Source organism: Symphalangus syndactylus, chromosome 6 (assembly GCF_028878055.3).
Source record: "Symphalangus syndactylus isolate Jambi chromosome 6, NHGRI_mSymSyn1-v2.1_pri, whole genome shotgun sequence".
NCBI lineage: Eukaryota > Metazoa > Chordata > Mammalia > Primates > Hylobatidae > Symphalangus > Symphalangus syndactylus.
The window spans coordinates 136,415,179-136,441,053 of record NC_072428.2 but is presented as its reverse complement, the minus strand read 5'-3'; the positions used below and the strand labels follow the sequence as shown (position 1 = coordinate 136,441,053).

Here is a 25,875-nt window from a genome sequence, read left to right as displayed (position 1 = left end):
AGTAACTCTTTCCACCTCACCTTTTAGAATATGATTATATGTGCAAAAAATGGAGAAAAATGCATTGGAAATGAAAGTAGGGCTTTGTGAGCGATTTTAAAGTGTTTATTTTTATTTATTTTTTAAAAAGTCTTTTTAAAGTATTTATTATTAACTATTTTGTAAGTATTTTTAAGTTGGGTACTATTTTGTAAGTATTTTTAAGCATTTTTGTAAGTATTTTTAAGTATTTATTATTAACTATTTTGTAAGTATTTTTAATGAGAACAAAAATAAGATTATTTAAACATATTTTATGTGGCAATATAACTTAATGTCAGAATGCAAATAACATATTTGCAGTATGTGAGTTGTAATGAAAAGAAAATGCCCATAATTTTGCTACTTAGCACAGCCAGGTATCATGGGTGCCCTAGGATTAGCCTGCATTTCCCTGCTCCTGAAAACTGACTATTATGGAGTGTTGCTCATGAATGGTTGAGAATTGCTGGCCATTGAAATATCTCTTTAACGAGTATTGTGTGGGAAAAATTAATGTGTCTGGGTGGCCAGCTTACAAAGAGAAAATGCTCTCAAAGATAAATGTTAGACTAACCCTTAAGTATGTTTAAGGTCATTTCACTCCCCAGAGAAACATGTTTCAGAAAGCATAATGGAAATTAATGGGAAATATAAATCTCTATAAATCAACATTTTACACATAGTTTTACAGAATGTCATCAAAAGCAGAGTACATAATTAATTTCTTAAGTATTTCATTCAAAAATTTATTTAGTGTCTTATATTCTAGGCATTGTAAGCACAAATGATGCAGTAGTAAATAAAACTAGAGACCTATCTGCCTGTCTGTCTGTCTGTCTGTCTCTCTGTCTCTATATCTATCTAAATTTTGTGTGAGAGGGCTCACACAAGGAACCAAAAAGCTGATGATAAGCCAAGTGTTGTGAATGCTGGAATACATTAAAGCAATATAAGGAGGAGAAGAATTATGGGCGGCAGGGAAAAAGGGAGTTCAGATTTTTATCTACAAGATAATCAGGGAAATGGCCTGATTTGTGGATGTATTTAGGTATAGACATAAAAGGAGGAAGGAAAGTGGATAGTTCTAGGCACAGGTAGAATATGCCTAGCAAGAACAAGAGTAGAACACAATGAGATCAGAGAGGAAATATGGGATCCCAGACCATGTTAGACTTATGGGAGGCATTGTATAACCTGTGGCTTTTATTACGAGTGAGACAGAAAACAATTGGAGGGTTTTGACAGAAAACAATTAGAGGGTTTTGAGTAGAGAAGAGACACAATTTGACCTAATAATGAATTATTATTTTAGCTAGTAGATTGAGCATAGATTATTCATGGGTTCAAGGTAGAAGAAGAGAAAACAGGTAGCAAGTTATTGCAATAATTTAGGTGAGAGAGAATGGCTTGCCCAATGGTGGCAGCGAAAAGTAATTAGATTCTAGACATATCTTGAAGGCAGAGACAACATATATTTTGAGTGGTTATTTTTTATATGACGGGGAAAGTAAGGAGTGAAGGGAAAAAAATGACTGACTCCAATATTTTTGACCAAAGCTAAAAGGTTGGAATTGTCAATTAATGAGGTGGGGAACTGGAACGAAGAGGCTTTTGGGGGATTGGAAGGATTTTCATTTTTAGTGCACTTAGTGCATTCTCCATTCGAGAATTTACATCACTGAAGTGGAGAAAATGAAGTTTGGATTTGAAAATATGGAGTTTAGGAAACAGTTCTGAGTAAAGGTATGTATATATTTTTTTCCTCAGAATATAAATAATATTTATAGCCATGATGCTGAGTGAGATCACCTAAAGAGAGATTTAAATAGAGAAGTCTGAGAATGAAATTCTGAGACACTCTAATATTTAGAGGAAAAGAAGTTCCAGCCAATGAGACAGTAAAGAAGTGGATAGGGAAGGGGATCCAGAGGCCAAGCAAAAGTATTCCAGAAAAAAAGGACAACTGTGTTACATGTTTCTGATAGGTCCATAAATGAGGAATGTGAATTGACTGTTGGATTGAGCCATGTGAAAACCACTGGTAACACTGACAAGACATAGTTTGATAGAGTAGTGGGCACAAAAGCTAAACTTGAGGTGTTCAAAACATAATTGCAGCAGGAAACAGTACAGACAGTGAGTATAAAAAATAACTCTCCAGGAGGTCTACCAAAAGGCATGCAGAGAAATAGGCAGGAACTCAACTCGCCTGTCAGATCGAGATTCCTTTTTTTTATTCTTATTTGAAAGGAAAAATAACAGCATGTTATTATGATGATGGAAGTGATAGAGTAGAAGGTAAAATCGAGAAACAGAAAAAAGGAGAGACAATTGCTGTGTTGACATCTGGAGTTTATGAATGGGGATGGTGCCCGGACAGCAGAAAGAGCCCATTTAAAATCAATGGTCGTGAAACACAGTGAGACAAGTCATCAAAGTCGCATGTTTTTCTCCAGCCTGACTTAGTTGCCTCCATGATTAAACAGAGTAGGCAGGGACTGGATTTGATGTGAGCTGAGGTTTATCCAAGTGAGTGTGACTGAAGAGAGGAGCACGCGTATGCCTGGAAGTTTAAAGGAAATGAAACAGTTATGACCTCGTAAGGCTGCAGTGTTCTTCAGAGGAGAAACAGGAGCCAAAAGATGCACGTCACTCTAAGAGAAAAGGTTTGGAATAGAGAGGATTTTGCTGATTGTTATAATTTTAGCAATTTCATGAGATGCTATTTCACAGTTTAATTAATGCTATCACGTTTATTATTTTATTCTACCCACATTAATAAAAATAACAACGTAAAATTTAAATTATAGTGTATTTTCTCCACAATGTTGATCTAATTATTTATGTCCAACTTTAGAACTCAATCAAAAAAGCAGTATCCCTAGAAATGTCCACAGTGTCGGAGTCAAAATAAGTTGTGTTTCTTTTTGCAAATTGTGAAATAACATTGCTAAATATAACTAAGGTTCTGGGAAGACAAAGGATTAGTGAAACAGTGCATGAGTATTATGTAAGGCACCAAGAAAGGGCAAACATTACATTTATATATACTTCTATATATAAAACTTATATTTATACGTGTGTGTGTGTGTGTGTGAAAATCATTAAGCCATATAATTTATGCTGCTTGTTCTGATACATGTATTCATTTTTTAAAAATTGCCATTATGGACTCTCAGGTATTTATTTTATTTCTAAAGCCAACAATGAGATTATTCTCTGTGGATACGTGACCAGAGGCGACATGCTCAGGGATATTATAGCAGATGATCCTATTATAGTAAAGCACACTAAATAATCTTTAAACTCTCATCCAAATCTACGATTCTATGATTTTGATTTATCCAAACAACAGCCACCAAACTATATGATAATGCTAATGTTGATAAAAGACCAGTGATGATCAATGCCATGCCTCCTATGAAGTTCTATCAAGAACACCTTAATAACTCCTTAATAAGAAGACGGTGCTCTCCTGTGCTGCAATAACATTTTTCTTCATCTTCCTCTAACGGGATGTGTGCCTTTTTTTCTGGTTATTTTTGAAAGTATCTTGAATGGTAATGTGAATTCATTCAACCTCAACATCTATTTACTGTTACTGACACCCTACTTGTTAGGCAGTGGGGATGAAAATAATAGCTGACTTTTTGGAACAGTTTCATCACAGTAGGCAGTGCCAAGGGCTTTCTTTGCATTGTTCCATTTAACCCTCACAATGTCCTTATGAAATATGATATCATTTCAATCAGCATTTCACAAATGAGGAAACAGAGACATAAAGAGGTTAAGTCACTTGCCTAAAGTCACACAAGAAATGATATTGCTCACTTTCCAATCCATGCTATCTGGCTCCTGAACCTGTAGTCTCTAAACTACTACGTCATAGTGATGAAAAAACCACCATGGCTCACATTAGCCCCTCGACAATTTCTCTCTCTCTCTCTCTCTGTCTTCCTTCTATCTCTCTCTTTCTTGGAGGCTGGGAGTTGAATGTGGCCAAAAATTCTTTGAAAGAACTCTTTTTGGGTAATAATGTAGGCACATTTATTAAAAAGTGGTGGTGTTTAGGGCTTAGCCTCATCAGCTCATAACCTATGCACTCTTCTAATCACGATGTTCCTGATTGCTAATTATTTTCTCTTCTCCTATTACTGTTTCCTCTCATTATCACACAGTCTTTTCATCACCTGACATTGTGCTTCTGGATGTCCTTGTACCAATTTCACTCCACCTCGGCTTGTCATAAAGCAGTTGGTTTCCTGTTATCATTCATCCATTTGAGATGTCTTGCAGAATTATCTAACCAAGTTTCCACATGATATTGTTACATTCTATTTACTGAATGTAACAATAATTGAAAATCTATGTGGATAGACTGACTATAGACATATATAGCATAATTTATATGATTATTAGTTATAGATGCCTGCTCTGGAGCATACTGCTATATTGACACATGATCTCAAGCAAAATATATTGGCCTACTACTAATTTATCCACAGCTTCTAATCATCTTAGATAATCCATTGACAACTTTCAGTGCTACAATATCAATAAAATGATTTTCTTTCATGTATCAGTGATAGTAAATTTGCTTTACATAAAGGCCTCAGCAACTACCATTTACACCTGGACAAGTTAAAAAGTGTGACTATAAATCAACATCAAATAGAACAGTAAAGATCAACTATACCTCAGGAATAGCTGTTGAAAACCAGGTTCGAGCCCTAGCTGTCCAGAAACAACTTTGATTTACGTATATGAAATTAAGACACTGCTCTACCATCAAGCAGCATTACAGGAAAATTATATATACTTAGGGAGACTAGATTTAGTAAGCAAGTATTTTGGATGTCTTTGATGTTATGATAACAGTTGGTAATTTAGGGAATGCTTGCTTGGCAGGTGCCCTTAATATAGGCAATTTTGCAGCTTAATGAGTATATTTCCACCTACTGTTTCAAGAATTGCTCCTGCCAGAGGCTATGAGAAACTGTATAAGATATCGAAATTTATCATGTACTGTCATTTTAGTCTGTGAATTAGTGGGCCACTGGAGGTATAAGCTTTAACTTCTTCAAATCTTTCTGAAAATATAATATTCCTCTTAAGGAATAATGGTCATGATCAACATAATTCCATGTATTCATACTATCATATATTTTTCCCACATACCTTCCTTATACATTTATATAACTCAATAACTAGATTATTAATATCTTTGGAGGATGATTTGAGGCATTTGACAATGTTAGAACCTTGCAAAATTCAGTTTCAAGGAACAATAGTGACGAAATAATATATATAGTATGTTTCTTGATAACACGGGTCTATTATCAATTTATTAAATTTTTATGCCAATTAATATCCTTGTTATGCTACTGAGAGTGATTATATAATCTGAATATGCTGCGATCCGTTTTTCTGGTGTGCTGGAGCCAACCCACACAGTGGTTGAGAGCTTATAATTAAATATCAGGAAGATTCAAGCCAGTGGTTAAATATATCCATCGTTAAAAATTGGATTTTACAATGACTTATGTCATTGAGTTTATTCACAGCTATCATATGTGGATGGTAAAGATATGACGAGGTGTCACTACACACCTCTTCCTAACTCCAGGGTCAGCGTTGTCATGTTGGTAATTAGACATCTGCCATGGTGGGTGTATTTATACCATAAAAATCAGCAAACACTACAAATTGGTATTTTTATTATTTTTTGAGAGCCAGTCATTAAATATTTATCAGTATACAATTGCCTGTAAGGCATGACATATCTTCTCTTCATTTATTATGAGTAGGTGAGATGACAGGACGCAAAATTACAGAGGATTGGTAATTTATTTTTAAAGCATCTCGGAACCACCATGGCTCCTGAAAAGGTTGGTATAAGATTTTCTCCATAGTTAATACCATGAAAGAAATTCACTTTTTATGTAATTTGTGTACAAATCATCTCCTAAAAGCCAGATGTTTTGTAAGTTTTTGAGACAAAAAAGAAAACAAAAAGTTTAATGTATTTACTCAATGATCCAAATATACCAAAATGTATATTGGGTTACAGGGAGGCACATTTATGAAGTGTGTGTGTGTGTGTGTGTGTGTGTGTAAACACTAGTAAGAAAATCAGTCATAGAATAAAGTAATAGAGGTACAAACACCAAATAGAGCTGTAAGATCCTAGAAGAGATAATGATTACCAACCCAGTCTCATCTGGAAAAGCCTGGAAGGCTACATATGGAAAATGACAAGATGGATTATTGTATCAAATCATATTAGAACTGGATGGTAGTTAAGGCAATAGAAACAGATTCCATTCAGTATTATTGCAATAGGGTAAAAGGGACCTCAGAACAGAACTGGGTTCAATTCCTGATACAGCATGAACAAGGGGGGATTATAGCCAAAAAGCACTATGTGAGTCAGTGGATGGAAAAATTACTTGGAAGAAATATTAGAAGTAAGGAGGAATTCTGTCTAAACTAACCTACGAGGATTCTTGCTGAAGATAGGCCAGGGTCATCAGATATGATTCCCTTCACATCACCTGGAGGATAGTGGAGGGTGGGGAACCCAATTAGATATTGATGGTGATCAGATATGGAGCATGGGAGAACCTGGCTAAACCAACTCTGCAAGAGTCTTGCTAAAATTAAACCAACTCTGCAAGAGTCTTGCTAAAATTAAACCAACTCTGCAAGATTCTTGCTGCAATTAGACAATGCACACAAACACAGAAGTCCAAAAGTCAGGCCTAGTTGAAAAAGAGTTCAGGGAAGCCTGATTGGAGTTTTGTCAAGAAGAAAACCTTTTGTCAGTTGAGATAAATAAAACTTCAAAAGGAGAAACAAGGAGGGAAGAGCATTGCAGATGAGAAATAGCATGAGCAGAGATACAGAGGTGGGGGAGTATTAATAGAAAGGTAACAATTAATTGTGACTGTTTTGCACAATCCAAAACATTTAATGAGTACTTGCCCCATTCCAGGCACTGATCTTTGTTCTGTGAAGAAACCAGGAAGCTTCCGGGCTGAGATGGCAGTGGTGGAGGGAGTGACGCTGAGGACTGGAAGGTTTAAAAGCACAAAAATAGAGTTTTGACTTTAAGAACAGGGCTAAGATTCTTTTCTCAGATGCAAGGTTTTACATTTATATGTGTTTCTCTTCTTCATTCAACCCTCTCTCCTGATCCCTTCTCCATCAGCTTAGTGAGAGCTCCAAGAACATGAAGGGCTGGTTCAACATGAACCATATATGCAAGCCAACTGCCCCCTTCTTCACTGGAATCCGGTCACTAAGGGACTGGTCTAGCTTAGGGGTTCACTCAGGGTTGGAGGCAACAACCAAGCTCTCAGGTGGGAAGACTTTCAGGGTATCACCAGTCAGGGATTAATCAATAATAATAATAATAAACATAGTAAACAGGGTAAATACACCCCTGCAAAGGATGGAGAAAGATGAAGTTGGAGGTTTTGGCCTGTGGAAGGGAGCAGTCTTGGTCTGGATTACTATGCTTTATGAGAGATGTACCTGACAGCAATAACTTAAGCATACCCCCAGAGTGACCCTGTATGGCAGACATACCTGAAAGCAATAACAACTTAAGAAATGAGGGTTGCCAGCTGGAGGTTGCTAAGGAAAGGGTGCTAAGTGAAAATGCTATATAAACTGCATGCAGTTTGCAAGCTGTAGCGGTTCTGTCCAGCCTGCCACCACTGACTGGACTGTCCTGTAAGTATGTCCCCATCAAATAAACCCCATGTTTCATTCACTGGCTCTGGGTCTCTTCTTCTCGCTCTTGAACCTGAGACGATCCCTATTGAAGTTAATAGGTGTCTGGTACAACATATGGATATTTTTGCCTTGAATGGCAAACTGCAGTCTTTCCTCATTTTGATCTAGGAGATGATTTTTTTGAACTTGAAATTGAATTCCTACATTGGTTCTGATCTGTTCACAATGATATTTCTGTACCAGAAAGCAGGAATCCGGAGGATTTTCATGTATGAGGAGTAATCTCTGGAATGACTGGATTCTTAGGAATTGGAGCGACACAAGGCTTATAACTACAGTGCAGAGACTGTGTCACATACATCCACAAATAATACAGCTTCTCGGTAGACTCTGGAGCAGGCGAGAAAGCAGGCAGGCATACAGTACAGTGTGTAGTAACTTTGGTACCATCTGGTCCACAGGCAATAATGCCAGCACGAACCAAATATCTAAAGAGGACACTTCCACCACTGCCTTGTCCAGATCTTTGCATTTTTCATTTTTCTGGTTTAGGGAGACTCTTTTCTCATAGATATTCTCCTCCTGAAGACCAGATGCCACAGAGATCCTCATCTCAGAATGAACCTTCTCTGTAGGAACCTGGGAGGCTACCAAGCCACAGAGATTTTCCATCCTACTGAACCGAGTTGGCACTGGCTTTGTTTTTTCCATCCAGGTTTCATGACAGCCAGATTTGCATTGGCATAATTGGCAAAAACAGACATCCTAGGCTCAGGAGCTGAAGCTCTTTCTTCTCTTGGTCATGGCAAATGGGTCAGAGGAAATGAAAAATGACTCTTTTGGCTTTGATAACTGATGGATGGTGATACTCTGAATTAACACAGAGAATATTGGAAGAGAAGGATGTTGAAAAGGAGAAGTGTTATCCTAAATTTAATTTGAGGCAGGTTAAGTTTCAGAGGAATTCAGAGCATCTTTGAGTAAAGATCAGCAAAGAAAATGCAGAAGCAGGACTCAGACAGGACTGGAATTATAGATCCAGAGCATTTTATGATAGGTGATGCTGTTAGAATAGCGGACATCACCCCCAAAGAATTAGATGGACACAAAGAAGATAAAAGCATAACTTGGGGAACACTTCATCATTCATATTGCATTGGGAAAAAGAACCCAATAAAATAGATAGGGATATTGCATTCAGAATGAATGTTGATGATGGATGCAGGGTTTCTTCTACCTAATAAACTGAATGCAAAAATCATGCTAACTGCTCTAGTCTCCTCATTGACACTCATATATGGCAGCTGAATAAGTGCTGTTTGATCAAGATTTTATCAATAGACTGCTAAAATTCCACATCTATTTTCATACTCAGGTATTCTTTTCTATTTTCTCAATTATTTTATACATCGTCAAATCCCACTGCGTTGATTCAGCTCCACATTTACCACCTATTTTGACCCTTTAAATATCACAACCAATTTCTTTGAAGAACCTATTGTTTTTCTTCTGTGGTTAAGGCCTCATTGTCTGGGAGTACAGGCTGAGTGTCCCTCATCTGAAATGCTTGGGACACAAAGTGTTTCAGATTTTGGAATATTTGTATATACATAATTAGATATCTTAGGGATTGAATTCAAGTATAAACACAGAAATCATTTATGCTTTATATATACCATATACACACAGCCTGAAGGTAATTTTATGTGACACTTTAAATAACTTCTGCATGAAACAAAGTTTGTATACACTGCACCATCAGAAAGCAGAGGCATCACTATCTCAGCCACCCCTGTGGACAATCTGTGGTTGTTTGCTCTCACCATTATTCCTGACTCTGAATTTATATGCTACCACTAAGCAAGCATTTTCTTATACTTAGTCACATGTCAGGACTTAACAGTAAAAAAATCTAACATACCATTAATATAAGAAAAAACAATGTGTCCAGGATAACTGACTAACACAGTAGCATCATCAGAATAGCTGTATCAGCTGTTAAAGAACAGCAACAATCAACAACGGCAAGCTTTCAGTCTCTGTCTACCATGCTGTGTGTTACCCTTTGTGGGCGTGATTGCATGGGGAAACCCGGGCATGCACAGAAACATATCACAGCTCAGGGAGGCTGAGAGAATCTCTTTGTCTTTGGGGATGTTGAATAAATGGTGTGTTGTGCATCTGTGTTTTAACTTCAGCCTATCACACAAGGTCCAGTGTGGAATTTTCCACTTGTGATGTCATGGTGGCACTCAAATAGTTTTGGATTTGGAAGCATTTTGAATTTCAGATTTTTGGATTAGGTACGCTCAGCCTGTACTGTCATTGAGAGTTGGAGGGTGGAGTTTTGTTTCATTAATTAAAAACATAATTTCATATTCTAGTGACTTTGATAGGAGCTGTGTAATAATGGAGGGTGGGCAGGCATGATAATTGTCATTAAAAACTTGCAGTCTACTTCAGGAGACAAACATTCATCAAAAAAATTCTCACTGATGTTGAAATTGTGTGTTATGAATAATATGTGTCATATTACAGCAGACATTCCTGATAACTAAATATTTGAATTGAGATTTAAATGAAAAATAGAAGTCAGCTGGGTAACCTGCGTAAAGTGGGAAGCATTCCGCATTCCTTGTAGAAGAAACAGCTTGTGTCATGACCCTGTAGTGCCTTCTGGAAACAAAACAAAACAAACAAGCAAACAAAAAAGTCAATGTGGTGAGAACAAAATGTGAGAAGAAAGTGAAGCCATAAAGCTAATATGAGCCTGTTCTTCTTTCCTCCTGGCACGCAGCTAAAATTCATTCCTCCCTAGGCAGAGTCAGAAGACTGAGTTCTGGCCTAAGTAATGTGAGCGAAAGGGGCTCAGGCTTCTTCTACAAAAGCTCATGAAAATCTCTTTTGTGCTTCATTCCATTCTTTCTCTTCCTGGTCTACTATGTGGATGCAGAGGAACCAAAGGAAAACTCTGCTCCCTCTATCATGTGGAGGGCGCCTTCTGCAAACCAGGAACACACATTTTTAACCTCACTTGAATAACACATAAACTTACACTGCAACATTCCATTATATATTTGGGGGCTTTTATTTTATACTTTACGTTCTGGGACACATGTGCAGAACGTGCAGGTTTGTTACATAAGTATACACGTGCCATGGTGGTTTGCTACACTCATCAATCCGTCATCTGCATTAGGTATCCCTCCCCTGTCCCACCACCCCCGACAGGCCCCAATGTGTGATGTTCCCCTCCCTGCGTCCATGTGTTCTCATTGTTCAGCTCCCAGTTATGAGTGAGAACACGCATTCTTTAGTTTTCTGTTCCTGTGTTAGTTTGCTGAGAATGATGGTTTGCAGCTTCATCCATGTCCCTGCAAAGGACATGAACTCATCCTTTTTTATGGCTGCATAGTATTCTATGGTGCATACCTGCCACATTTTCTTTATCTAGTCTATTCTTGATGGGCATTTGGGTTGGTTCCAAGTCTTTGCTATTGTGAATAGTGCTGCAATAAACGTACGTGTGCATGTGTCTTTGAGTCTTGTTTTTTATAGCAGTGAGTGTTTTAGTACACCTTGTTTTGTATAGTAAGCCTACCTACACTCCACTTTCAATAGCATTCTTAGAGCAATAATGCTCATACTGTTTTATAAAACATTCCAAAAGCGTTCTAGAAATGGAATGGGGGAGTTGTGAGTATGTGAAATGAAGTAACAAGAAATGTTTAAGGAAATGTTCTGTGGCTATCTAAGGATGCTAAGGAAAAGGAAAGACAGCCGATGAAGTGATCTGTAAGAATTATAGTGACATGAAATTTTATAACTGAAATGTAAAGCAGTTAAATATTGCAAATCCTTTCCAAATAGTATATACAGCAGCTAAAATATATCAGATCACTAAATAATTGTGATCTTACATCAGTTTCTATAAAAAGAGCTCAGAAGATTGTTGGTTCAAAATTTCATATGTGGGCCAGGCACAGTGGCTCACACCTGTAATCCCAGCACTTTGGGAGGCCAAGGCCAGCCGATAGCTTGAGCCCACGAGTTGGAAACCAGCTTGGGCAACAGGGCAAAATCCTGTCTCTACCAACATTTTTAAAAAATAGCCAGGTGTGGTGGCAGACACTCGTAGTCCCAGCTACTCAAGAGGCTAAGGTATGAAGATCACCTGAGCCTGGGGAGGTCAAGACTGCAGTGAGCAGCGATCATGCCACTGCACCTCAGCCTGATTGACAGAGGTAAATTTTAAAAAAAATACATATAATAAGCTGTAATTTCACACTTGTGGTATATTTTGTTTTGCTTAAAGAATGTACTTTAATAAATATATTTTGAAATGATAGAAAAATATTTTAAAAAGCTGTATCTCAATCTACACGTGAAGATTTAGTATTCAGTATTCCAAAGATCATGTAATGGAATTAGATAAAATTTCCAAATTTAAAAACGAAAGAAGAAATGCTGCTCTCTTATGAATTCTCACTCTAAATTCATTAATTTAAGATATATGTGGGCTTTCCTTGTACTTTAAAATTGAAGAAAATTCAGAATGCTTAACCTCATCTTTAATCAAAGTGTAATAAATTACAAACCACACCAAAATCTCTACCTACTGAAAACTTCTGAAGGTGGGAAAGAGTATAGAGCCTATAGCTGACTCCCTACAATATTCTATATGGCAACGTGAATCCATAGCAGGCTTAATGTAAAGCATCTATTTTCTAATATCATTGACATTTACACACACACACACACACACACACACGTGGTTTGTTTGAAAATTAATCATCAGGCCAGGCGTGGTGGCTCACACCTGTATTCCCAGCACTTTGGGAGGCTGAGGTGGGCAGACCACCCGAGGTCAGGAGTTCTAGACCAGCCTGGCCAACATGGTGAAACCCCCATCTCTACTAAACATATAAAAATTATCCAGGCATAGTGGCATGCACCTGTAATCTGGAGGCTACTCAGGAGGCTGAGGCAGGAGAATCGCTTGAATCTGGGCGGTGGAGGTTGCAGTGAGCTGAAATCGTGACATTGCACTCTAGCCTGGCTAATTAGGGCAAAATTCCATCTCAAAAAAATGAAAAAGAAAATTAACCATCAGATGTATATTAAACACACACAAACTTGCAGACATATATATTACCATCATACGTGCATATAACAATGACATTTGTATGTGTGTGTTTGTGTGTGTGTGTGGTGGTATTCCAAATACGTGCTTATAAATCACACTAAAATTTGATTAAAAGGTGATGATGTGGAGACACTTAGGTGTTTGGAATCATACACAGCTGAGAGCCAAGCTGCAGCTCTACACTTAGTCTTTAAAAATGAGGCTTATGTCCTTCTTGGGGACCCCACTCCTCAGTTCCTCACTGAGCTATCAGGATTACATGAAGTTGATAAAAGATATTTGGAGAGGCTGTCCAAATGAGAAAAATAAGTTTTGTACCTCCAAGGAGCTGACAGTCTAGTAGAAAATATGTATAGCTAATAATTAATGGCCATATATTATAATAGGTGCTAATAAAAAGGTAGGCCCATGTATACACAGGCCCCAAGAAAGGAACAGCCTGAGAATATCATCATAGGCATGCACCTAGACACCTTTTGTGGTATCAAGTCTGGTGGCATCAGAAAGCACACTGGAAGGAACAGTTCTCATCATATGACTTTAAAATGTAAAACTTTAAATGAAGAGCAATGAATGAGCTTGTTAAAGAAAAAAAAAAAAACAACGCTCATGTTTGGTGGTACGACGATATTTAATAAGAAATGTTTAAGAATGATTGTGTCTAAAACCTAAAATATAATAATTAAAAAAATAAAAATAAAAATAAAAAAAAAGAAAGTATGCTTAGTAAGGCAATAGCCAAGTTGTTAAATATAAATTCACACTTGGTAAACGGTTTAATATCTGATGTTTATAAATTACATAATTAGAATCATTTAATATCCACTGTATACTTGAAACAATTTTTAAAAACAGCCTTGTGACCAATTATATTAACTTCATGTTTATATTAATTCTTAATTTTTAAAATAAAAGTCTATAGTTTCATTCCAAAACAAAACAAAACAAAACAAAAAAGAATGATTGTGTCATTCTTATTGTTGCTTTAAAAAAGGTCTATCACATTTCAAAATAAGATTTTGTTCATAGCAAAAATGACCCTGACAATTATTTTTTGAAGAGACTGTGCCCTTGCTGGCAAAACAGTGCACACTCATTAACAGTTAGGCTGGCTAAGATCCAGTTGGGTCAAATGCTGATTAATTAGCTCATCTGATTGTCAGAGGAACAACCCCTTCTCATATGAACTGTCACCAACTTTGAAATTTCTCATCAAAGGTCCTTAAAGTTACCAAACTGCACTTATAATGGTTTTCTGTCTACTATGTTTGTTGTAAATGTATGCTTTATCCATTATCTAATTTTACTTTCACTGCTAACATAGCATTTTATGAAGCATTAGTACAGCCTCCCACAAATACCTTTTATTAACCTGGTGTAATCCTGCTAGTTCAATGAAGTACTGAGGAGGGGCGCTCACTCAGAAGGCCCGAAGTGTGATCTCTAGAGACTAAGCATAGCGTTGCAGCTTGACTATCAGCTGTGTATGATTCTAAACACCTGAGTATCACCACATCATCATCTCTCAAGCTTGTAGCATTCCAACTGCTCTTATTAAATTTTAGTGTGAGTTATGAGCACATGTTTGGAAGTAACACCACCATACACACAAATGTTATGGTTATTTATGTGTATGTGTGTGATGTTAATATATATGTGTGTGTTAGTTAATACATGTGTGCATATTTATGTGTGTGTGATTAATATATAGTGATGGTTAATTATCTTTGGTGAACCCTAACAAACTCTATATGTGTGGGGGAGTGTGTGTGTATGTGTGTGTAAATGTCAATGGTAGAAAATAGATGCTTTATCTTAAGCCTAATATTAATTCACTTTGCTATGTAGAATATTGTAGGGAGTCAGATGTAGGCTCTGTACTGTCTCCTACCTTTAGAAGTTTTCAGTAGGTAGAGATTTTGGTGTGGTTTGTAATTTATTACACTTTGATTAAGGATAAGGCTAAGTATTCTGAATTTTCCTTAAATATTAAAATTACAAAGAAAGGCCACATACATCTTAAATTAATGAATTTAGAGTGGGAATTCATAAGAAAGCAGCACTTCTTTAGTTTATAAATTTGGAAATTTTATTTAATTCCATTAAATGATGTTTGGAATACTGCAAACTAAATCTTAATGTGTAGACCCAGGTACATTTTAAAATACTATTTTTCTGTAATTTAATATATATTTATTAAAGCATATTCTTTAAGCAAAATAAAATATACCACAGTTGTGAAATTACAGCTTGTGATACATAATTTTGCTTTGTTTTCTTTTGTTTGTTTGTTTTTTGTTGTTGTTGTTTTTGTTTTGAGACAGGGGCTCACTTTGTCACCCAGGCTGGAGTTTAGTGGCATCATCATGGCTCACTGCAACCTTGACCTCTCAGGCACAAGTAGTCTTCCTACTTCAGCCTCCTGAGTAGCTGGGACTATAGGTGCACACTACCACACCCAACTCTTTGTTTCTCTCTCTTTCTTTCTCCCTCTCTCTCCTTCCTTCCTTCTTTCCTTCCTTCCTTCCTTCCCTCCCTCCCTACCTCTCTTTCTCTCTTCTTTCTTTCTTTCTTTCTTTCTTTCTTTCTTTCTTTCTTTCTTTCTTTCTTTCTTTCTTTCTTTCTCTCTTTCTTTCTTTCTTTCTTTCTTTCGTCGATCTGTCTTTCTTTCTTTCTTTCTTTCTGTCGATCTGTCTTTCTTTCTTTCTTTTCTTTCATAGAGATGAGTTTTAGCCATGTTCTAAATTTCTAGGCCTATTTTGATTACTTGTCAATTTTATTTTTAATAGGTAACTCTGAATTCTTAAAATAACTTGACACTCATAGGAGAATAATGTAACAAAGTCATATGTAGGAAATTAGTTTATCTTTTCAGATAAACTTACCTAACTATGTTGTAAAGAATTTGCACAAGTTTTTCATTTTATTCCATTACCTCATTTAAGGCTCAGGTGCTGAAAATGGGGATGAGAGAGAGCAAAGATACTCAGGTTTAGGCCGAGTGCAGTGGCTCACACCTGTAATCTCAGCACTTTGGGAGGCGGAGGCGGGCGGATCACAAGGTCAGGAGATTGAGACCCTCCTGGACAACATGGTGAAACCCCATCTCTACTAAAAATACAAAAATTAGCCAGGTGTGGTGGCGTGTGCCTGTAATCCCAGCTACTCGGGAGGCTGAGACAGGAAAATCGCTTGAACCAGGGAATCGGAGGTTGCAGTGAGCCGAGATCGTGCCACTGCACTCCAGTCTGGTGATAGAGCGAGACTCTGAAAAAAACAAAACAAAACAAAAAAAGATACTCAACTTTGGGCCAATAATTTCAGGACCACCAACATATTGTGATTCAACACATGAACTGAATTGGCTCAGATGGGGCTTATGCTTTGGTTTCCTTCTTTGGTGTGAAGGAATAGGGTTATTATGAACCAAACAGGTTAAATGTAGGTGCCACTTTGATGCTTCATCAGTGCCTTACTATTATTCCAAATTTAACTCTAATATTTTTGAGTATCATTCCCTTCTTCATACAGTGATTCATAAGAATCTGACCCAGCCTACAACCCCAAAAGTTACCCTAAGGATAATCCCATAACCTTTGCAATAATTGGTTTAAGAACATTGGCCAATAGGCCTTTGGCTTTCTCCTAGCCATTAGGATTGCTTCAGAAGTGAGCACAGTCAGGCCACTGAGACACAGGAGAAATGTAGGGGCAGGGCCGGCTTCTGGAGGAAGAAGCTTCCTTACTATGACAAGAGAGCTTATGGAAATAATGCACTGTCTTCCGACGAATGATGTAGTGTGAGGATGTGAATGTAGATTTCTGTAACTAGCCAACATAAAAGGGGTACCCCAAAGACAACAAGCAAATAAAGGAATGCACCACTGTGGAAAGGAAAGTGGACTCCTTATATCAATCATGACTCTTTCCCCAGCTCATGTTCCAAACTGTGTCAGCAAATAAATTCCCTAGTTGTTTAAGCTAGACTTAATTGGGTTTTCCATTACTTGCAGCTAAAGGTACCCTTCTGACAGTTCCACTATGCGCTAGGTACTCTATTCGCATTGACTAACTGAATTCTTTCAGTGCAGTGATGATTATCCACATTATACAGATAAGAAAACTGAAGCTCGGGGTGTCATATAATAGTATCAGTGTAACATGGAAGAGCCCATAATTTTAAACAATGTTTGTTGTTTGTTTTCCTGACTCTGAAGCCTAGGAGTGAAATTGTTTTACTTTGAAAAATAACATTTAAAAATTATTTCAGTCTCCTTATGTTAGTACTTTTTATGGTTTATTAGTAATTTTGAAATATTTTGTCTTGAAAAAATAGATATGAAAACTTGGGCTGCTAGGCCTAATGATGCCTTATAAATCTAGATTCATAATCTACATCAGGGGCAAATATACAATACCCATACACTTGCCTAAAAGAGAAGTGGCTTTCAAAAATGCATTCATAAAAAAGGAACTCAATCCCAAATCGTTATGTAAAACCAGCTCTAGTACAAGGAGAGTGTTACACAACTGTGTATAAATATGGCTCAGAATATCTTTAGGGTATTTTTCTAAATCAAATTTCAAAGAGTTATGTCATTTATATGAAATAGCAAATATGAATAAAGCATAGGGCTAAGGTCATGCAAAAGTAATGCTAAAGGAAACTGATATTTATATAAATTGCATTATACTTAACAATGGAAAAATAAAAATGTAACAAGACCTATATTAATCTTGTCACCTCAATGTTTTATAAGAACTGATTTAAACTATGCATTTTTTTCAATTATTTTATAAGCGATCTCTTGTTCTGAGTTTCTTCCATTTGTCTTAAAAATAGCTGCAATGGTGTGTTAAAAAGCTAAGCCCAAACCTTCCCCGATCCACCTCCCCGCCTTGGGTGATGAGGAATCTGTGAGCCATCTTTGCCTTCCTTCTCCCTTCAGATTCTCATTCTCAACTTCATTCCCGCCTCAACCCACAGACATCTCAGGTTTTCCCTCACTGGGGTTTGAAAACGGACTGAACTACAAACAAGTAATTCAAGTGGTGATTCCAACAGCTGCTTCTATTCACTGTGCCTTGCTTCCCTTTCTTTCACCAGACGTTCTCTTTCCTTCACTTCCAGGACCCTACACTCCTCCCAGTATTTCTCCTGGATATTTCTTGGTCACTTTCTCAGATTTCTCTCTTCTCCATCCTTCAATACAAGACCCTCAAAGCTATGTCCTAAGTTTTCTTTTGTTTCTATTAGACATTTCTCCCCTGAGCAGTGACTGTCGGCTCCCACACTGTGGTTATCATCACATGCTGATGATTCCAAAGGCTCTCGTGGGGATAACGCATTTCTGCAACATACTACAGGATAACCATCTCCAAGATATTAAAACATAGGGAACAAAATGCCGTAGTGTTGCCTCGTTATCTATTAATGAGTATTATATATTAAATATTATAAATATATTAATATGACTATATTTATTATTTATACTTAATATCATAAATATATTAATTTTACATTTATATTTATAGATCAGAGTGAGGATACTAACGAGCTGCTCAGTATTTAGAAAAAGTGATAACGAAAGCAAAAAAAATTTCTTTTCCTTTTTAGAGATAGGGAAGGTTCATTGTGCCTTATTCTTTAACCTAAATATACTAGGTGAAATCTATGAAAATAGAAACACATTCAGGGTGATCTGGTCTCTGCGTTGCTTGGGTTAATTTTTGCCGATATTCTAGTAGTACCTTTGCACAGTTACTCACTCTGGATAAGGCTTTCTAGAGTTGTCCATGTGAAAATCATCTTGATCACAAATCAACACCTGCAATTCCAAGTGTCTGACCTTGTGACTTTCAAATCAGGGCTTGTGTTATAAATCACGGTTTATTTTCTCTTCCTGTAGCATCTTAATATCTACGGCATGCCCCTGATTATCAGCAGTTACAGCATTCTCCAGGATGATAGCCTATGTCTTTGGGGTGTCTTCTAAGGCTGCCCAAAGTGAATTTAAATGATGATATAACCTCTATTTTAACTCAGGTCACCCCGAAATATCCTCTTGAGAAAACCCAACCAGTTGTTTTGGGTAATATAGCACAGTAACAGAAAGAGATAAATGTGTGATTCTATATGCACGCAAAAGACCAAAACAGATGTGAAAATATAATCTCAAAGCCTTTGGGAAGTGACACTTGATTTTGCTATGGGGAAACCTTTTCTTGAAGTCACCCACTCAAGACTAGATTTTTTGCTTGATGGTAGATTGATTACCCATTATCTTTCACTAGAGTTCTAGTAAGGGCTTCTTTAGAGGGAACAGAAATCTTATTTTCTCTTATTGCCAGATCACTCTTCTGTTCTTCACTGTTGCCACAGTCATTATTGTATTACAGCTACTTATGCATATGATCACATTTCTAGATTGTAAACTCCTCATGCTCAGAATATCCTTATCTTATCAATTCTTACTGCATCATTTTGGATAATAAGAAAAAAAACCATTGGAAAAATTTCTAGTTGAGTTTAGACAATGCTACTATTATTTGGCAATCAACTTGGAAGTATGATTTCCTCTGCACCTTAGCATCGTGTTCAACAACAACAAAAACGTATGATTAAAGTAGCTTAAAACATAAACTGCATTCTAATTTTATATGAAAAATGTCTCTAAGTAAAATAAAATTGGATTATTCAAATAATCATTTTTTTTGCTAAAAGTGGCCATCATTTTCTTGTTTATTATAATATACTACACTGAGTTTTGACCTTTGATAACCATTTTACGAAATTATGTTGGATTAATGCATCTGATATTTTTGCAACCTAAATTTTCTCCTTTTTCTCTCAGCATAGGTCACTTTCAATATTCTATCAGCAGTTAAAATATTATTGTTTTCATAAAATTTCAACTCTAAACCTAATTTGTATAATCTTGGAAAGCTCAGCTACTGCTATTATAATTTATCATTTTATTTCATTGATATAACACTGAAACATTACATATTATTGCAATATAACAAAATAAAATAAAGTATCTTAGGAGATGGCTGATTCTGACCTTTCTATCACCTGTTGGAGAAAGGCATTTCCTGTATATAATAACCTGTAGGAAAATGCTAAATCTTTCTGGAAACATACATTTTAGTCACTTAGGTAGTGGAGGCCTTATAATTCAAGAATAATTTACCATTCTGAAGATGAGTCTAGATTTCCACCAATTCTTGGGTCCGTATGTTTTGTGGCATTGATTAAACACAGAAGGTGTGTTTGTCAATCAGCCTTTCCTTGAAAGGTTTAAAGTTGCTTAAAACCCAGAATTTTAGCCTTCATCATGATACAGTCATATTGTTTTGAATTATGTAATATTTGACAAGTGGTTCTATCAGCTGAATTAATTTTTCAATTGTCTCTAATTGCCTTTTATTTCTTGGGGTGATATTTCACACAAATTTGAGATGAGAGTGTCATTTGGCCAAATGTATCTAAACATCCCATTTATTCAACATTTATTCACTACCCGCTGCTATTTTCCAGGCACAGACTGACCTAGGTAATGGGGATAAAGCTTTGATGAAAACATACAAAACATCCAGCTTACCTTGAGCTTACATTTTAATAATATTTACCACAAAACAAATCAGCAGTTCTAACATTTCCTAAATATGATCTCAATTGATAAGCATTCTTCATTACAGGTACTTAATAAAGCAAACATTATATATTAAGACAAAACATACACTTATAGGAGTGTGGGCCAGGAAAGAAGAAATAATGAAACAGGCAGAAAATAGTCTGGGATTTGAGCTCAGAAAAATGTGGTTTGTTTCTAATTTGCTTCCATATATTTAGATCTTGCCAAAGTATTTACTAAATCTCTTGAATCTTTTTTTTTTTAAAAATTGGGGATAATACCTCATTTGTTTTCAGAGTTGTTCTGAGGATTCTGTAATTGTAGAAAATATTTTCTTTTACAATGTAGCAATTAATCAAGGTAATAATAGTCATATAAAGGTGTGGTCACTGCCCTACTTTCACTAACAAAAACTTTAAATTATCATTTGAGGTGCAAACTTCAATAAAAAACAAACAAGTCATATAATACATGTTACTTTCAACAAACAAGTCATATAATTCTGGTCATCTAAGTAAAGTATGAAATTGATGGTTATAGATAAAATTCCCCTGTTAAATTTCTACCACTGCAGAATTATTCTATACATTAATAAACCAGAAAAGCTATACATTATTATTTAGGGTTTAACAAAAAAAGTCATGCTGTCTTTTTAACTGCTTACTGAAAATACATGCCTTAAGCATAGGAAATATAATTGGTTAGGTGAGGGAAAGAGTGTGTTTTGGGATGAATTTTGAGCTTGCTGCCTTGGTTGGATCTAAAATTGTAGAATCATGAGCTTCTACAAGCAGCAAGTAAGAGTCAGGAAATAGGATCAGAAAGAGGTTTAAGAGAACGTGGGTTAAAAGTGAAAGGGGTTATTCTTTGCAATATTATGTACACTAAGAAACTTCAAGGCAAGCTGTTATTTTCACATAAATAATTTTACATTACATGATATTGAGGCACCAAAACTTACATCTTATTTTCTACTCAATGTCATTTGTATTTTTTGGTTGTTTGTTAGATTCATGTGAGGGGGTTGAAATTAAACAGCTTGTGTCTAGGGTAATTTTTAGTCTCTTCCTGGAACCAAATTTGTGAAATGATGAATGATGAACTACGTATCTTTCAATGAGTGAGTCTCTAGCGGGCAGTCAGCAGCAAACAGAGCACCCGTTAGACTGATGTGACAACTTAACTGAAGGTTAACAGTCTGTTCTATTTATGGAGCTTTCTGGAGGGTTGCAAACACTATTTACCATAACGTTAACTTCTCAGTGGGCTGGCATTTTGGCACACAAAGAGGTCTGAGGCGCTTCCTATTATAACATTCTCATTAGTCAGTGGAACGTGGTGTATAGGTGGCTATATTATCATCAATACAATCCATCTTTAAGATTTCTAGAGGCTGTTTGCTTATTTAGGTTTATAGATCCTATCATATCGTTCCTCTATAGAGCTCAGAAAGGAATGGAATTTTGAGAAGTAGCTGTTTGAGACTTAATAAAAAAATACTTGTTTAGAAAATATTTAACAACAACAACAAAAATTGAGAGGGAATTAGATATCGGCTATGTACACTCCCAAGTGGAATGTATCGAGACCCGAAATTTCTCTGTTGGATCAAATATGTAATGAAATCATCTAGGGAGAGTGATTTTATGTCACTACGGATAGACCTTTTTTCCCAGCAAAAACATATTTAGTAGACAAATAAATAAACACAAAGTAAAATACGTCAGCTACAATTTTGCAGACCCAAGTCTCAAGGAATTGGCTGTCTGTTTTACATTGTTAAAAAGTATTTAAAGGACTTTTTCATCTGGAAAATAATAGGAAGCATACTATTGAAAATAGAAATGATTGAAAGGGGAGTTAATGGAGCAGAGATTTTTTAAAAATCTGACTTAATTCACATTTACTAACTGTCTACAGCAAGCAACAAACCCACAGTTATAAATGCATAACATGTGGTAAGGAGTATAAGTTCTGAAGTTCACATCCTGGAGCTTAGCACTTACAGGTTAGATGATGTTGAACAGATTCACTTCTCTGAATCTTTGATTTTCTCATTTATAAAGCAGAGATAAAATGAAGTTTGGGAGATATTTATAAAAGATAGCACATAGAAAATACCAACTTATAGTAATTATTCAATAAAATATAGTAGAAATAAAATTTAAGTACACTGAATATACTGTAATCTCTTATGGAATCCCTTCTTTTCAAAATAGCACAATCTAACTTAAAAGAATTAACTACCTCATTTGAAAAATAAATAGTATATAATATTCTTATGTATCTTAGTTAAGGTTGTGTTTTCCTGGAGCTGAGGATGAATGGCATGCACGTGTCTAAGACGCAGTTACAAGATCTAGCAACAAACATTGTATAATAAGAAATCAAATATTGAGTGCTTCAAATGTTCTCTGAGCAAAATTTAATACAGATTCACTAGTTAACACTTGGAGAAGTACAGATTTACTAGTGGCTCCAGGCAAAACTATCATCTCACTCAATTAAGATTACACAGTTTAATTTCACGTTGTTGGGTTTACTTTCTGGTACTTGGAAAATATATTATAACTTAGAAATATTATTTAATGGGCAAAAATAACTTAGCAATGCTTTAAAACTGTGAAAAGGTAGTCAATATTAAAGAAATTAGGAACAAATGACTAAATTTATTAGAATAACCAATAACCAGGCATAGAAAATTAAAATGATTGCTTATGGAGACTAGTTGGATGACGACATCTATTGCTGCAACATCTTTGACCTGGGTTTCTACTCCCACTACTTACCATACCCAGGTCTCTGTATCTATACACATGTCCTTATCTCTCCCAAGCAATCCTGAATCAAAAAATGAAAACAAAATCGCTGACTTTAACTCTTCACTTTTCAAAAGCCATGAAAAATGAACATACTTGATTTTTTCTTGTATTCATTATAATTAAAAATGAAATTAAATATTAATGTGTTCAAATTTGTACATTTTTAACGAGCAAAGGAAATTGCTTTACAAATATTGATCTTGTTTATGGCCTTTATGTAGATATTCAAGAGTTTTATTTTTATACTAAGCTTTTTTTTTATGTTATTCACAGAGAAATCCACTTTTTTAAAGTCGAAAATTTTCTTGATTCCTTGAATACATGTTTTAAATTTAATCAAGAAACAAAAAAATTTAAAAGTCTAATTAGATGAAAACTGTGATATCTTGTTTAAATCTACACGTTGGATTCTGGATAATTATTACCACTATTTTGTTCTATAGTCACGGTAGAAGTGCTTTAAATTTTGAACTTCTTAAAAAATAAAAATTAGATTTTTGAGGAAATGCAGCACATATTTTTAAAGGAATGTGTATGTTTGTAAACGTAGGCAAATCTCTGTAGAAGGAAGCTCTAAATCTAGTCTCAGCACTTAGGCAAAAACTTAACTGCCAATAAAAGAGAAGTCACAGACACCTACCTGTTTACCCCTGTGCAGAACAATATTTTTGTTTTTATCTTTATTAACTAAATACTATTTTTAACTAGCAAAAGCATTACTAAATTCACTCTATATTCTTCACTTTAAATATTAAATAAAAATAATGTAATAAGAATTTATTAAATTAGGGTAATCTAATTCAGCAATCTAAGTTAGATACAAAATTTCAAATTTGCAAAAATGAATTTTGGCAGGTGATAAGATTATCAAATAATAGGTAACTTTTCTTAAATTTAGAAATTCTGAATGAAAGCCTGATTGTAATACTGTATCATCTGTAGTTATTACTGTGGAGCCCTCACCACTCTTAGGAGTTAGGCATTTTATCAGTCATCTACATATAGTGTTTCGGCTAAAAATAATTACAACAGAGAATTCATTCACTGAATACATGAAACTAGAAAAATGGTCATTATCCATGCAGACAGATATGAATGTACTATTTTACAAAATCATCTCTAGAACTTTCCTGATTATGAGGGAATGGTAAAGAGAAATTCTAAGGCCTCAGTTTCTCATTTCCCTCAACAGAAATGTAGGAAAGTCTTCCCCAGTTTTCTGACCTGGGAGTTTACCAACTTGATCAGCACTTGTATCAGAGGAAAGGTGACAAAACGGTGAGGTAATGCCTAAAATATCACAATTGGAACCATAATCAAGAAGCACAAGAACTCCAGCGTTTTTAGAGACCCATGAAGTACCCTCTGACCTGCCTTGAGGCTCAAAGCCAACCCCACTGTGACTCCTCACACTCTCGGTTCTTCTCAATGGGCTCTCCCAAGGGCACTGGGGGTTACATAAATTTGAACTGTTGTACAATGTCCATATCTACCCCAACAAAACACATATGCCCTAAAAGTGTGGAAGATGTAAGCTGGTTGGGAAAATTCCCTTTTAAAATAAGCTTTCCTCTAGAAAGCACTTTCCAACGTTTAAAGTCTATTAAATAATGGTTCAGGATAAAACCCTAATGGCAACCTGGAAAGAAAACCCAACAAATCTTATCACCATATCACATGGGAGTCCCATGTCCCAAATTATCCATTCATTATCTCGTTTCTTGATCCTTTTAGTACGTTAACAAGGCCATATATTCAGTGACAGTATACAGTTCTTCACTGTCATGGGCTCCCACTGAAAATTACAAACAGATGTTGGTTGCTTTCAGGCCAGATGCCAGCACATCAGCAGGTGTTGAAGCTTATTTATTTGTACACAGAATATGTTGCAGCCTTGAATCACGATTAAGGTGCATCTTCACCTCCTCCCATATTCACTCCCTCTCTCCTTTCTTTTCCTTTTTTGTAAGCCTTTCGGTAGACAAGATTTAATCCATTTCAGTTATTATTGATATTTGTGGGTTACAATAGCCCAAAACAAATTGCCAAAATTAACTGCCATGTGGCTGCTAGGAAGTTGCATTCTTATATTTTTCTACCAAGTTTAGAAAGATTTTATTGCCTTAGAGATATTGGTAATAAAATTGTGTTACATTTCTTTCAAACTTTGTTCCCACTGACAACATACTTCAGTTTTAAAAGTTGGCAATCTGGCCTTTTCCACCAGTATTAAAATTCCCTCAAAGAGAAGTCACCACTCCTGTTTCACTTGCTCTAATAACTTTAATATAGAAATGGACCAGTTTAAATGAGATGTACTTAAATATATGAATGTAATTATTGCATCAGCCCTGAGTATTTAATTTTTAAAAATCTATTCCCCAATAATTACTAATTAATTACAACTAAATATTTACTAAAAAGTGTTAACTTTTTAAAAAGTTCCTCTAGGCTGGGTATGGTGGCTCAAGCCTGTAACCCCAGCACTTTGGGAGGCTGAGGCGGGTGG

At 35.8% G+C, this 25,875-nt stretch overlaps 1 protein-coding gene and 1 long non-coding RNA gene across 4 annotated transcripts in view; one reads left to right on the top strand and one right to left on the bottom strand.

Moving 5' to 3' along the window:
- The window catches only part of CNTNAP2 (contactin associated protein 2), a 2,323,962-nt gene that overhangs the window by 1,812,986 nt on the left and 485,101 nt on the right, over positions 1–25,875 (bottom strand). The gene's annotated exons all lie outside the window — the stretch shown is intronic.
- Positions 215–25,875, top strand: part of LOC129485159 (uncharacterized) — a 52,870-nt gene continuing 27,209 nt past the window's right edge. For both annotated transcript variants that reach the window (XR_008658625.2, XR_008658624.2), the window contains exon 1: positions 215–24,644. This is a non-coding gene — a long non-coding RNA (uncharacterized lncRNA). The remainder of the gene's footprint in view (positions 24,645–25,875) is intronic.